Source organism: Malaclemys terrapin, chromosome 2, assembly GCF_027887155.1.
Source record: "Malaclemys terrapin pileata isolate rMalTer1 chromosome 2, rMalTer1.hap1, whole genome shotgun sequence".
Taxonomy (NCBI): Eukaryota; Metazoa; Chordata; order Testudines; family Emydidae; genus Malaclemys; species Malaclemys terrapin.
In genome coordinates, this window is record NC_071506.1 from 107,132,572 (window position 1) to 107,147,133 (window position 14,562).

Consider the following 14,562-nt stretch of genomic DNA (forward strand, 5'->3'; position numbering starts at 1 on the left):
ATTGGGAGATGTGAAGTATTAAGAAAAACACCCATAAGAAACTCCAAGAACTTCAGTGTGTCTAATTTATCTGACAATATATTAAAGCCAGATTAGTTCATTGCAGCAAGGATAGGAGGATCATAAAATGCTCACTGCAAGCTTTTCTGGGATTAGTCTTGGCAGTGCCATGAACATAGTAAGGCAGAAAGTTAACAGCAGCTTTTTTTAAAGTTGACTTATTTCCCATTTAGTAGGCAGAAATATCAAGAAAGAAAGAAAGACGTTACTCTTGTTGTTGGTTAAAAATAAATAATGTTCATTATCACAAACACAAAACTACTACTTCGATATTATAAAGCATTTGGATGCCAGAAAGAGTGTAGTATGAATATATAGAAATCATTTTAAACAATAACTAATGAAATATAGTAGGGCCCAGAAGAGTTTTCTGAAGCATTCAAATAAAGATAAAGAAACACATCAAACAACTACATGATTGCATTTATCACTTGGGCACATAAACTGTGTTGCCATCTGTCAGGATGTCTGCAACCCCATGGCTGGGAAACTAGTTGCCAGTGGCAGTTTTAAAAAAGGACCTAACAATATCATGGCTACCTGCACATCTTTGGTTTCCACTTATTCACAATTGGGGGACCAATAACTGCAGCCCAACTAGGACTAGGGACACAGGGAATTCAAACAATTGAATGATGCCATTCAAATTGCATACAGGACTTTTATGGGATCCCAGATGGAAAATCAGAGTCTGGCATTCTGAATAGCTAATTTTACTATGTCCCCAGTTTCAGTACCAAGCAAACAGGTCAGGTGAGGAGTGGCATGCATCTGCAAGCAAAGTAATGAAAATCAAGCACATTAGGCTGCCAGGTCTTCTGGAGGTTTACAGCTGGGTCTCAGTGGCAAGGCAATCCTGAGGTGGCAGAGAAGGAGGGTCATGCTCTGGAACCAGCTGTGGCCCTGGTATACATCTTGGCAGTCAGGGAGCAAACACCAGACATGACTTTTTTATCTCAGTGAAAATGATTTGGGAGTTTGTAAGGAGGTCAACTTGATGATCAGGGCTCAGAAGGATTTGGGACAGATCTAGTATTTTTTTAAATTCTTGAATTTAAACTCCCATGCTCTTCTTTTGAAGGTGTTGTGCAGGTTTCCTTTGAGGGGGATGACTGAGAGGTCTCTAACACCCTCAAAAGACGAGCTCGGGAGCTTAAATTAATAACTTTGCTACATACTAAACATCATGGACACTGAATTTATGGCTTATTGCAACAATCTGTAACTCACTAACTCCCCCCCCCCCCCCAGCTTTTTTGTTTTCTCTCCCTCCCCCAATGACTGGAGGGGAGTTAACTGGACATTTCATCTTGAATGGTCCCTTGAAATATGTGTTATCTACTTATACTAAACAATCTGTTCCACCTTGTATTGACACTTGAGTACATTTCCCACACCTGACAAAGAGCTCTCTGTAAGCTCAAAAATGGGCAAATGTCAAAAGAGTTAGTTAAATCTCCAGAAGTTTAGATGCTTACCTGACATTTACAAAGAATAAGATAACATGAAGGATCTAGGTTTCCCCCAGTTGCCCACTACTGTAGGAAGTTGGTAGTGCAGGGATATGACCCTTCCTTCCCTCATTGATCCTAAAAGATTATTTCTGATTAATACTAACAGCAACAAATGCAGTGTTTAAAGAAGCAACTACTATATGATTATTAATATACCAGTTTTTATGATCACTGGTAAGATTATATCTTTCCATAACAAATAGTTCAAACTCCATTCGCTTGTTATTTTCTCAGGGCACTACTACAAGGGCAGAGTAATGTTGTTTAGGTACCATAAAGATGTCTAGCAAAGTTCAAAACCAAAAAATCATATTGTGCTTCCGTCCTTTTTTCCTTTGTTACAGTGCATAAAGGAGGCCCAAAGATTCCATACCCATGCTAAACATCTGCAGAAGGGGTTCAATGCTACCCACACTCTGCTTCCACCTCCTTTGATGTCCCCCCAAATGTTGTGGGCTCTCCAACCCACCAGTGTACATCCTTCCTGCAGTCATCCTAAGCTCCATAAGTGACCATTTTAGGTGGTTTGTAGGAAAGAGAAGGAGAGTTGGGGGTGCAGGAGGAATCCCCTTTCCTCACATCAAACAGATTAATCCAATACATTTACGTTTAAATGTTAACAGGTCTGCATCTTGAAGCCAAAGTTGGGGTAGAGGTTAGAGCTAGAATAATGTTTTAACTATGGTGACCACCACTTTTAATATTTGCCTTAATTTACAAAGTCTGATTAACTTCAATTTTGGTGGAAAAATTCTTCTCTCTCAACTGATATTCCCTACAGTTGGCACTCATTTTGAGGTCCAACTTCACAAAGGAAAGAGATGTTTAGAAATCTTGTGTCTTCAGTAATCAATCAACATCCTATTTTAAGCTTGACAAAGCAGAACCATAGTAGCACTCCGATTTAAAATCTTAACTTTTAAAATCAGTTTTATCAACCAAACTTTGTTCCTGTGTGACAGAGCAAAAGTAGGTGAATGCAATAAGTATAATTTCATCTCTCTCCTCTGTTTCCGTTTTTGGCTGAAGTTAGAATATTTTTTCAAATATTTCCTTTCTTATGGATTTAAGGTGACAGTGAGGGGGAGCGAAAGCAAAATTAAATAATGGAAATCAAGTGCAACCTGATCTATGAAGTGGCTACAAAGATAATAGACAGTATTTATAATAAAACTTAATTTGCATTGCACACCCTTTTCAAATAAACTGCAGCTTCAGTTGCCTGCCTCTAATCATATTAATCAAGATTACCATTACCTCTCCGGAATAAAACATTGGATCTCTGTGAGAACTCACTGAAGGGCCACTTCTGATACTAGAGAGACAAATCATACTCCTGTATGAGGATCCCTAGTTGCTATTCACATGCCCAGGAATTACACTGAACAATACTTTTAGACATGCCAACTTTCCCATAAAAAACAGGAACTAGAAGTAAGTATACAAAGAACTGAAATTATGTAAATTTCATAGATTATTGTTTTGAAAAAGGAAAAGAGTGCCAATTTCATCACCTTCTGTGAAAACAAAAGGTCTTCTACGGTTGAACCTTCAGGCCCAAACTTTTTTTTTTTTTTTTTTTTTTTATTAAAGGAGCAGATGTGAATTTTAAAGTATCTGTGGGGGGGGGGGGGTGCCACATGCACCTCTACTGAGCTTTTTGTAGACTATGCCAAACTATGACTCAACTTTGGTAATAAAAGATGAGGTCTCTCTCACTTTACAGTATCTTCCTAAAATTTCACAGCTTCTTTACAATATATATATTATATATATATATATATATATATATATATTGCTCTGAATATGACATTAACCAGGATATTTCCATTTTTAACTCTCAAGGCAACAAAGTAAAATGCAAATGGAATAATTGAACATAAAGGCAACCGGACAAGTAACTCTGGATATTAACAATAAAAAGGGTGAGAAAGTGAATGGCAGCTTCCAGATAATCCAGTATAACCAAATGTACGAAACTCGAAAATAAAACAAAACTACGAATAGCATAGTGGGGCAATTAACTTCAATTTTTTTAGCTGTCTGCACATCAGGTCATAAAAGTCCACTTTTCGCACATTTTATCGGAACCATTCGGTGACATTCATGTAGTCTAGTCTGTACCTTTCTTTTGGTAATCAAATTATATAGCAAAACAAAAGGAGATACACTTTTAAAATTCCGCTCTGAAATACAGAAAGGGCCAATATTTACACACCATAATTTAAAATACTATTTGGAAATATATTTCTTAGCTCTCACTTGGCAAAAAGTGAATTTTAAAATGATTTTTTCAAGCTGCAGATGATTGAAATAAATGCAATTTTCCGTTAAATATTTACAAGAAAGAAATTGGCCTAAACACTAACAGATTCAAAAATAATCAGTCCTTGAACATGTTAATTTAAAACATACCATAAGCATCACAGAAAAATCAGTGCTTCTTTCAAGTAAGCCACCCCAGCACTTTATCTTATTAACTGAAGCCCATCAGCAAAATGGCAAGGGACCTAAAATTGCTTTCTTGCTCAAATGAACCAACTTGTGAATCTCTTCCCTTAAAAATGACTCTGGAGCAAACTATCAGACCCTACACACCTAGTGAATGGGACTGAAAAACGATATGCTGAAGCAACAGGAGACATGTGTGTTTATGAATCGCAAATCTACTTTAAATATTTGAAGTCTGCTCTAAATGCTGCTGTGTATAAATAAAAATAAAACGTAACAGAGATATTAAATACATTGATGTAAAATTATGAATATTAATTAGCTTAATGCAAAAGCATTAAAAATCTACTTTGGGTGAAATCAAGTGACTTAGGAGTCTACATCCTATTTTCAAATGTGCTTAAGTTAATAAGGCACTTTGTTCATGTCCCTGCAATTTTGAAATGGAGAGATAGGGACTATAAGACTTTACCCCACTCAAGTGAATTTGTGCTTAAATGGTCTATTTTTGTAAAAGGAGACTTTTCCTTTTTGAAAATTAAATATTTATCAGAAAAATATACTGAAAATGAAAGGATATCTCTTACAGGAAGGACCAATTAGGAATAACACTTATGACAGCAGAGGAATAAAGACTACTCCAATCTGTGGGTTTTTGCAGTAGATGAGAATAGTGGTATGCTTACACTGAAAACGCTACAGCAATACAGCTGTTCAGTACTGCTGTAGTGCTTCAGTGTAGATACACCTATGCTGACAGCAGGGCTTCTCCAATCGGCATAGGTAATCCACCTCCCCAACAGGCAACCTAGCACGGTCTACACTATGGGTTAGGTCAATATAGCTACGTTTCCCAGGAGCATGGATTTTTTGCACCCGAGTGACAAAGCTATACCAATATAAATTCTTACTATAGACCAGGCCTGAGAACAGACACATTCAAGCTGAAATCCTGGTTCCACTGAAGTTAATTGTAGGTTTGCCATTGATTTCTATGGAGCCAAGATTTCACTATAAAATATTTAAAGTATAAATAAATATCCTTTCAATCCAAGAATCACCAAAGACCTCAAATTTTACAAACTGCTTATAGATTACAAAATGCACTTCAACCATGTCTAGTAGTGCCAACCAATATTAACAACAGAGAAAAATGAAGAAGCTCTTAACCATTTGGAAGTAATATAAAAATGTTTGGTAGGCAAAATGCAATTATTCAATTGGAATTTAGTCAGAACACAAGTGCTAATACTTATCTTACTGGTATGGGATTTGTAATGATTACGTTATGTCTCAGTACTATTCCCTTGATACCACAATGGAATACTACTACAGTACAGACTCAAAAAGCGTCATCCTTTTGACTGAATTACCAACATTACCTTCCACTTCTACTGTAACTCTTCCTTGGAAGGAATCACCAATTCCAACCCTGAATTACTTTGCATTAACAAAGTAACGGATTTCCAAAAAGGAAAGTACATTTACTTGTGTCAAAACATAATATTAATACTTCCCGGGAAAGACTTGAGCTCCTTCCAATTTTTTTGTTAAAATTTGAATGAAATATAATTTATTAACAAAGTTACCTTAAAAAAAAAAAAAGAGATTTTCCCTTTAACCACATTATACTTGAGTAGAAATACTAGTAATAGGTATTCTAAATAGGGAAAAACTGCTACTAACTACCAATAGAAGAACTTACAGATGTTCCACAAATATAAGCCAAGCGTTAGTAGCCAAATTTATAGGGAAGTGAAATCCCATACTCAAAACATTTATAACAGTAATAGGGTTAAACATTTATAACAGTAATATTGCAGTAATAGGGTTAAACATTATGTATATTTGCTAGAATTACATCTCCATAAAATGCTGCATTGCACTTCAACAATTTTCTAATTTTTAGTGAATTGAGTTAAAATTGATTCAATGGCTACCAAAGTAAGCACTTTGTGCAAACACACACATTCATTTTACACATGAATGTCCTCTCACCCTTGACTTTCTGCAATTTTCCAACAGATTATTTCAATCCACTAAACAATAGGCAAGACTTTTTTCTTTATAGATGACTTTGTTTTTTAACTCTGCATTTAAAGTGCATTCCTAACACTAACGTTCCAACACCACAATTATTTAAGTGGGGAAAATGTACCTGATAAAAACAGGACTTCTCTGAAATTAGGATCTATCATATAAATATCTATTTAAGGTAAATAACCAAAATACTTCAGAAACTTCTTTGGAAAAAAAAAAAAAAACAATTTTACAAACCATACTATCTCAAGTAGAGTCTCTCACTGGACTATATAATACTGAAACTTCAACATGTTTCAGAGAAATTCCACACAGTGTGGAATGCTTATGATTTAAACATTTCTCTCAAATTGCAATGCAATTATAGGATACTATTATTGGAGTAGATAATCCATCCTTTGCCCATCACCTGGGAGCAGGATGAACTTTTGAAAAGACAGCTTTCTTCTACAGAAGAGCCGAAGGGCAAGCTTTTTCCACTTGGTCATATCTCACCTATGATGAGGTGACTCTCCTTTTTTTTATTTGGGGGTGGTTGTTTCATTGGTTTGACAGCTCATAATCATACGATTTGTATTTTAAATGTGTGAATATTTTGTGTGAAACTCAACTCCCACACTTAAGTTGGGAGTGATTCAGGCACACACAGAACTGTAAGTGTCACAGTGGCAACTGAATAATAATGGCTCTTTGCACTTCTATCTAAATGGTCATAGAGCTCCCAAGGGAGACACTGGACATTTTAGCAACTTGGAAATTAGAATAAATACAACCATCCATTAAGAAAAAAGTCATGGTCTAGTAACCGGGACCAGGTAAAAGGGTCTTCCAATCTTTTAACTATGACTCAGACAGAAGCGTCACACTCTGGCCTTGGGCAAGTCACATAACCTCTTTGATTGAATTCATTAATTGCAAAATAGGTATATCATCTATAACTACCTCAAAAGGCTGCGAGACAATCCAATAATGATTATAAAGCACTTTGAATATAAAAGATCTATGTAAGTGCACTGAGTTAACCATATAGAAGCAAAGCAGCTATGCGCTATAATAGCTTGGTTAACTATGTAGTAACTGCTTTTAAGGAAACAGCACCATAACATTCATTACAATATACTGTTGAAAATCAGGAAAAGAGTATTTAAAAGAGTTAAACATAGCCACTTAAAATATCAACAAGCAGTGAGACTACATTATGAATTAACCTGTGACCACATTTTTTCTAGCTAGATACTGTTCCATACTCATTGCCCAAAATCAGTATTTTTTTTCCTTCATGTACTTCATCTAATATCCCAACAGCCCGACCAAGATAGCTGTGTTAGCAGAACCCCCTAGCGTAGATATAGCCATTGTTCAGCTTCTGAATTTGGCCCAGCCACCACCCGAGGCATAGGCGTTCGTAAATGGAAAGGCTTTGCAGAGCACCCTGAAGATTCACAAATTTGAGCTCTATTGGAAGAATGCGGGAAAGCAAGGTGAAGACTACCGCTTCTTTCCCATACTGAGTTCTATCTACCAGCAGCCATTCAAGTCTAGTGACTCCTACCATAACACTTGTACATGACTGCTCAAGAAGTGAATAGGCAGAGATGCGGCCTCTCAGACCACTAAAAGCTTATCTAACCTCAATATGCCATGTTTCCTCAGAGTGTGCAGTGTTCAGTATAGTTCCCTGTATATAAGGAATACATAAGGAACACTGCAAATCCTGAGGTTATATTATTTACCTTTTTAAGGCAATTGAAACATGTTTAGTGCTCAACTATACATAGCTTTATAAAACTGCCTTGAACACATTTTATTATGAATTTGAGCTGTACAACAGGTCAAAAGTACATAGTAAGAGTTGAAGCATGTTTAGAGCTTTTGGAGGAGGATGTTTAAGGAAGATCAGTAAGTGATATTTCTGTATTTATATAATTAAATGTTGACTTTACAGCCAGCTACAATTATGTATATAATTAATGATTAAACTCAAAAAGTTTTAAAATTAAACTAATGGTTTGTTTTTTAATTCATGTGTACATTTAACTAAAACAGTATTCAAGGAAATAAAGCAAACTAAGAAAATGTATATTTCACCACTTTCTAAAGGAGGCAGATCTGCATTAGAGTATTTTAATAGACAAAAAGAGCCTCAGCAATCCTTTGCAAATGGCAGGGACATTCAAAGGCAAAACAATCAGTCAAACTTTTATATAAGCCAATACACTTAGTACATCATAGATCAGCAAAAATTAACAGCGACTGAACCAGCTATATAGAAAACTGTTAAAAGTAGACCACAGCCTGTGATAAGAGCTATTGTTTTCAGTTCCTGAATGGCTTTTGGGACAGAACCTTTTAGAGTGATAAAATCTCACAGGAAACATTAGGTTGCAGTCCATTCTGTAACATACAACAGGTATCAAACTCTGATTCTTGGGGGAAAAGGTATTGTTTTAACACTGGTCAAAACATCCGGGGAGGGGGAGGGGTGAGATTATATTTCAGCAGTGTTGAAACTAGAAAGCTTAATTTAGACACTTTGAGATAGTTATCAGACACATTTCCCAAAAAAGCATTTGTAAAATGTCTGTGGGAAAATGGGCCTGAATTGTCTGGGTAAAATAATAGTGAAAGTAATTGCATAATACAAACAGAAATGCAACATTTATCACTTGAAAAGAAGCCCTTCCCAATTATTTTGTCTATGCAAGGTTTTTTTGCCAAAACTTTCTCACCAGTGCTACCATTGATTAAGCTCTATCAGTAGCAATGGTGAAAAGCACTTGGATAATGTAGGGAAAGGAAACTAAAGTGTTGGCTACTAAATAACTGATCATCCTGAACCACTCCACTTTTCTCTCCGATTTTCCTGCTCTAATGATGACTCAACTGAGATGTCTTTTTTCCGTTTTAAAAAAAAGTCTGCCTTTTGCCTTACATTCATGCAGTTCTGTCTGTGCATCTCCTGAAGTGGCCTATGTCTTGGTGACCGGAATGGCCTAATTGCTTCCAAGTTACTTATCAGCTTTTTATACTTTAATTTTCTCTTTTAACCATTCAAGTCTGTGGCGAGTCTGAAACTATTCCAGCTCAATTATTGCCAATTCTAAGAGAAATTGTGGTTTGTTTGCTTCTTTTTCTCTTTTCCTTTTTATTTTTTTTTAAACAAACAAGAACACCATAGTTTTTATGTATTTAGAGTTACATTTAAAAATTACATCTGATTATCACAGATTCTATTTTTTCTTTTTAAATGCCATTTTCTTTGCAGGATTAGCTATAGACAGGGTCAGACATTTAAAAGAAAATAAAAGAGACCACAAATGTACATTTGCTTCATGTACAAACTGGAGCATAAAAAAAAAACAGGACAGAAAGTCCAGTGGGGATTCAGGCTCTAACAGGAATTCTAGGCACCATAGTCCAGAAAATGCAGAAGATACCCTGCTCCTGAATACACAGAAAAATAGAGGTACTAATCTAAATGAAGAGTCATTGGTGGAAAAAAACAAAAACCAAAAAGGAAGAAAAAGAGCCAGCTAAAGCAGATCAGCAGTTAGATTATTTTAGGGCCCAGCTCAACTCCCACTAAGCAAATGGGAGCCTAGCTAAGGTTGCTCTCAAGGATTTTGCCATATCTTAAGCATTTACTTTGTCATTTTAATGTTCTTTTGGCAGTCTTTTTAATGAATATCTATTGCATTATGTTCTTGTTCTTTAAAAAAAAAAAAAAAAAAAAAAAGCAGAACAAAATCTATAGAATGGAACTACGTGATAGACAGCACTAGATGGCTTTAAGCTTTAGACCACTCGGTGGAAATCCTGGCCCCACTGAAGTCAATGGGAGTTTTGCCACTGATTTCAATGAAGCCAGAATTTCACCATGTCTTACAGAATGTACAAGCCAATGAGGCAAGGAATCACATTGTTCAATAAATCAGGCAGGGTTCCTTCCCTGGGGCAGGAAAAATACTTCCACAGACACCATTAACTTTCCTCTAAGGGTTTAAGACCAAGGTTACTCTGGTACTAGAACTGTGTGAAACAAACAGATTTTGGTCAGCCAATCTTGGCAGGTTTGTACACCTTGAGGTTTCCTTGGAATTGTGTCTATGAGAACCCAAATGGCAAACAGATCTCACTGAGAACCTGGCAAAATTAATAAGTTCTGTTATGAATTTCCCGTTGATCATACTTAGATTCTCATGAACCCAAAATTCACTGCTAACCTTAGGGAAACAAACCCATGTGAAACTAACAACTGAAGCAGGAATTAAAAAGGAGAAAAAAACTGAATTGAGTGCGTTTAACAACAGAGATGTGGAGCAACTCAACTATCACATCTATCACAGTACTAAAAGAAAAAGGCTATTATGTGGGTATACATGTATGGTCCACTGCCAAAGGCAGATTATAAAACTTGTAGATTTGGGTTTTGATCTCAGTGAAATGCACAGAGCCAGCGTCTATTCCATTAAATTATACATTTCTCAAAAGGTAAATGTAAGTCAGAGGATAAACATAAACAGTTTCGTCTGATCTATATAGTTCATAAAGATTAACCCACATATCCCTTAAATATTTATAGTACTACTCCTTAAATAAAAAGGAATTTTATTTCCGCAGTCCATCCTTACCCGCACCAATGGATTCATGACAGGAGAGTAATTCATAATTAAGCAATCCTAATTAGCATCACCGTTATAGACTACTAAAGGCAAATGAAAGCAGGAGGTGGGTTGGTCATAAATAGAAAGAGGGGGAAGCTAAAAGTTTCTAAATGCAGGGGTCAAGCATCAGAGGGGTAGCCGTGTTAGTCTACAAGGTGCCACAGGACTCTTTGTTACTTTTTACAGATCCAGACTAACAGATGTATTGGAGCATAAGCTTTCGTGGGTGAATACCCACTTCGTCAGATGCATTTGTTTGACAAAGTGGGTATTCACCCACGAAAGCTTATGCTTCAATACATCTGTTAGCCTATAAGGTGTCACAGGACTCTGTTGCTAAATGCCGGGGGTACAGTAACATTGTTTATAAAAAAAATCGTTAAAAGATTTTAGATGATGTTTAAAGAAAATATAGAAAACTAAAAAGTTTTGCTTGTGATTTTTTGTTCCTTTCTTATAAAGAAAGCTTCAAAGTTAACTTTCTTGGCCCCACACACTCTTTTAAATCAGAATTATGGAGAAAATCAAGTCTTGCCTTTGCTGTTTTTCCCTGAAGGACTTACGAACAGGCGTGAGAGCTTTCTCCATCCTTATTTTTGGGACCAACCTATGGTGGTGGAAACCCTAAAAGACCAGTGACGTAAAAGCACAAATACACCATTCAACTGCTCTCAAATATGCCTGGAGTCACAAAATGTTTACTACCCAAAACCTCAGTCCTAGCACTTGTTGACGGAGACTGTGCATGTCTTTTTCTCTTCTAAAGATGTATTTTCCCCAAAACACAGAAAGAGACCAAAAAGCAGGTCCTGCTCTAGTTGTTTGTATTTCATCACTGCTTTCATATAGCGTACCAGAGATCTACTGCCTACAAACCATTTCTCAGCAAGAACAGCCTTATTCTTATGCAATTTCTTATTTGAAATTCAGTTGGCAAGTTGGAGACATTCTTTTCCACAGGAGTGAGATAAGGATGCACGTTATCGCCAGATTTGTTCAGCTTGATACAATAATAATGGCTGTAGCACAGAGATGAAACAACAGGAGTTATATTATGTGGAAGAACAGTGAATAACTTTAGATTTGCAGTTGCTATGGACCTTATAGCATTGACCAGGGAGGATTTACAGAGAACAACTGACAACGTAGACCAGGAAAGCAGAAAAATTTGGACTGAAGATTAACACGGAGAAAACAAAACCAACTGGAAGACCAGAAGAAGAGGTGAAGATCGAAGTCAGAGACAAAAAACTAGAACAATTGGAAAACTCTATGTATCTTGGAGGACAAGTATTCATAGAATATCAGGGTTGGAAGGGACCTCAGAAGGTCATCTAGTCCAACCCCGCCTGCTCAAATCAATCCCCAGACAGATTTTTGCCCCCGATCCCTAAATGGACCCCTCAAGAATTGAACTCACAACCCTGGGTTTAGCAGGCCAATGCTCAAACCACTGAGCTATCCCTCCCCCCTGAGGAATAGGAACTGTGAAGATGACAAAGTGAATGGGAATCGCCACTACCACATTTGGAAAATTGCAACATCAGGAAGGCTAAAGACATTTCAATTAAAAAAAAAATCAGCCTATATGAGACAACTGTCAAGCTGATACTGCTGCAGGGGCCAGAAAGCTGGAGTAGGAGGAAAGCTGACATATGAGACATTGACTGCAGAAATGAACTGGCTGAGGGGAATACTGAAAATGTCAAGGCTGCAGAAAAAAAATAATAAAGTGGTAAGAAAATGGCTAGGGCAAGAAATAACACTGTTACAGAAGAGTCAGGAAAGAAGTGTAATGGTTTGGACGTTTGTCAAGAATGAAACTGGAAAGGACACCACACATGGGGATACATACTAGAGTGCAAAGAACTATAGATAGAGGAAGACCGAAGATTAATTGGATGGACACGGTGATGAATGACATTGAACGTAAGGGATGCCTTTGCTTTGCCACATATGCCACACTTGTTTCTTCATTTTAGAGTACTTTTATCCCACCTCTCACAATCCTTTTTTCCCCATTTTGACTTAAGCTGTTTTGTTGGTGTATTAAAATATATACTTTTCTTCTGATATTAAATTTTTGGAACTTAATAAATGATACCATCTCAGTACATCTCCATAGAAACGTATGTCTTATTGTTTAGCGCATACAATGCTACAGTAGATAGGTTCTATAAATATAGAGCCAAATGCAAATTCACATTTAGTGAGTGCAATTTCCATAGAAGTCTCCGTGACAAATTCAGAAGTGGTTTAATTTCAATGTCATGTATCTGTTAGATATTAGTCAGTCATAAAATATCTAGAAAATATAACTTGCACCAAATTGGCTTTTGGTGGGTGTGCAAAAGAAACCTATGTATTCATGAAAACAGCAGAATGGAATATGTGCTGCATGAACTGCAACTAAAAGGAAAATTTACTATAAACTAACCACATCCCTTTTATTTTTTCCACTCCATACACTTTATTTTGTACCCTTCTGTTAGTTTAATTTTCCTGCCACCCATACCCTTTGAAATCTTCAGAGTACAAAGCTTGGTTCTACACACAAAGGCTTTATCTAAACTAGAATTTAAAGATGTGGTAGAAGATGTTAACTAACAGGTTCTGAGGATCTACTGCAGACAAGGCAGTAGATGCTTTCACATGTGCTCAGTTGGCCAAGTTGAAATTTAGGATCCCCTTATAAATAAACAGACACACACTAACCCAATACAGCATTAATTACACTTGTCATTCATGCTGACTGGATGCCGATACTAGTGTATGTTATCATTACCATTTACACCAAACACATCACAATCATTTAAATCACCACTGAATTAAGGCCAGGAATTGTTATTATATTACTGTAATTTACATCACTAAATTAACTCATTCAGCAATGTTGAATCATGAAGCTGGAGTTTTAGAAAATTTTATTTATGGCATAAATTAATTCACATACAATTACAATTTTTTCTCTGCTATTACTTTTCTTAAACGTCTCATTTTGGCTCCTGGTTACATGTCTGAGTGGTGAAGTAAAAAAGTAATATAAATGAAACTTACAGCATTAAGTTTTAATTTTCAAGAGAAATTTTTTAAAGACAAAAGGCTTCTGTATGAGGAGTAATACTAAATCAATACCAATACTAAGAACAGGCATGAGTATTTGTTCCCTAACTTTGGAAAGCAACAGAATAATCAAGCAAAATCTAATTTGGAGAAAAATGCAGCATATATCAATGTCAAAGACAGTACAAAGGACTGGAAGAATAAAGATGACTAAGCAAATCCTGTTGTAAACACTTTCCCAGCTGCAATTTTTAGTCTAATATCAGCTCTAGATACTGAGCCACAATCTACTTTCCGCAAAACAAGCAACATTTTGAAGGAAGGCTACAACACACCATGCTCGTGACTCACACACTTATGCAACAAAACTAAAAACCACTAAATGTTTATCTCTTAAAAACAAAACAAGACACTAAGTCTGGCATTAGCCTACAAGGCAAAAGACATGTGATTGTTGGACACTTGCATATTAGCTTAAAAGTAATTTAGATAAACATGTGATGAGTGACAATTTTCATACTTCCCATGCATCTGAAGAAGTGGACTTTTTTACTCACGAAAACGTATGCCCAAATAAATCTGTTAGTCTTTAAGGTGCCACCGGACTCCTCGTTGTTTTTGTGGATACAGACTAACACGGCTACCCCTTGATAATTTTCATACTTGACCTTTGCTTAAATTATTCTTTTCTTAATGTCCACACACATCAACAAAATGTCTTAAAAAATGCTAGACATCAGTTTGCTTCCGTTGACTTAAAAATAATGAAT

The 14,562-nt window shown here is 36.3% G+C and overlaps 1 protein-coding gene across 3 annotated transcripts in view; it reads right to left on the bottom strand.

Moving 5' to 3' along the window:
• The window catches only part of CDKAL1 (CDK5 regulatory subunit associated protein 1 like 1), a 774,423-nt gene that overhangs the window by 511,223 nt on the left and 248,638 nt on the right, over nt 1-14,562 (bottom strand). The gene's annotated exons all lie outside the window — the stretch shown is intronic.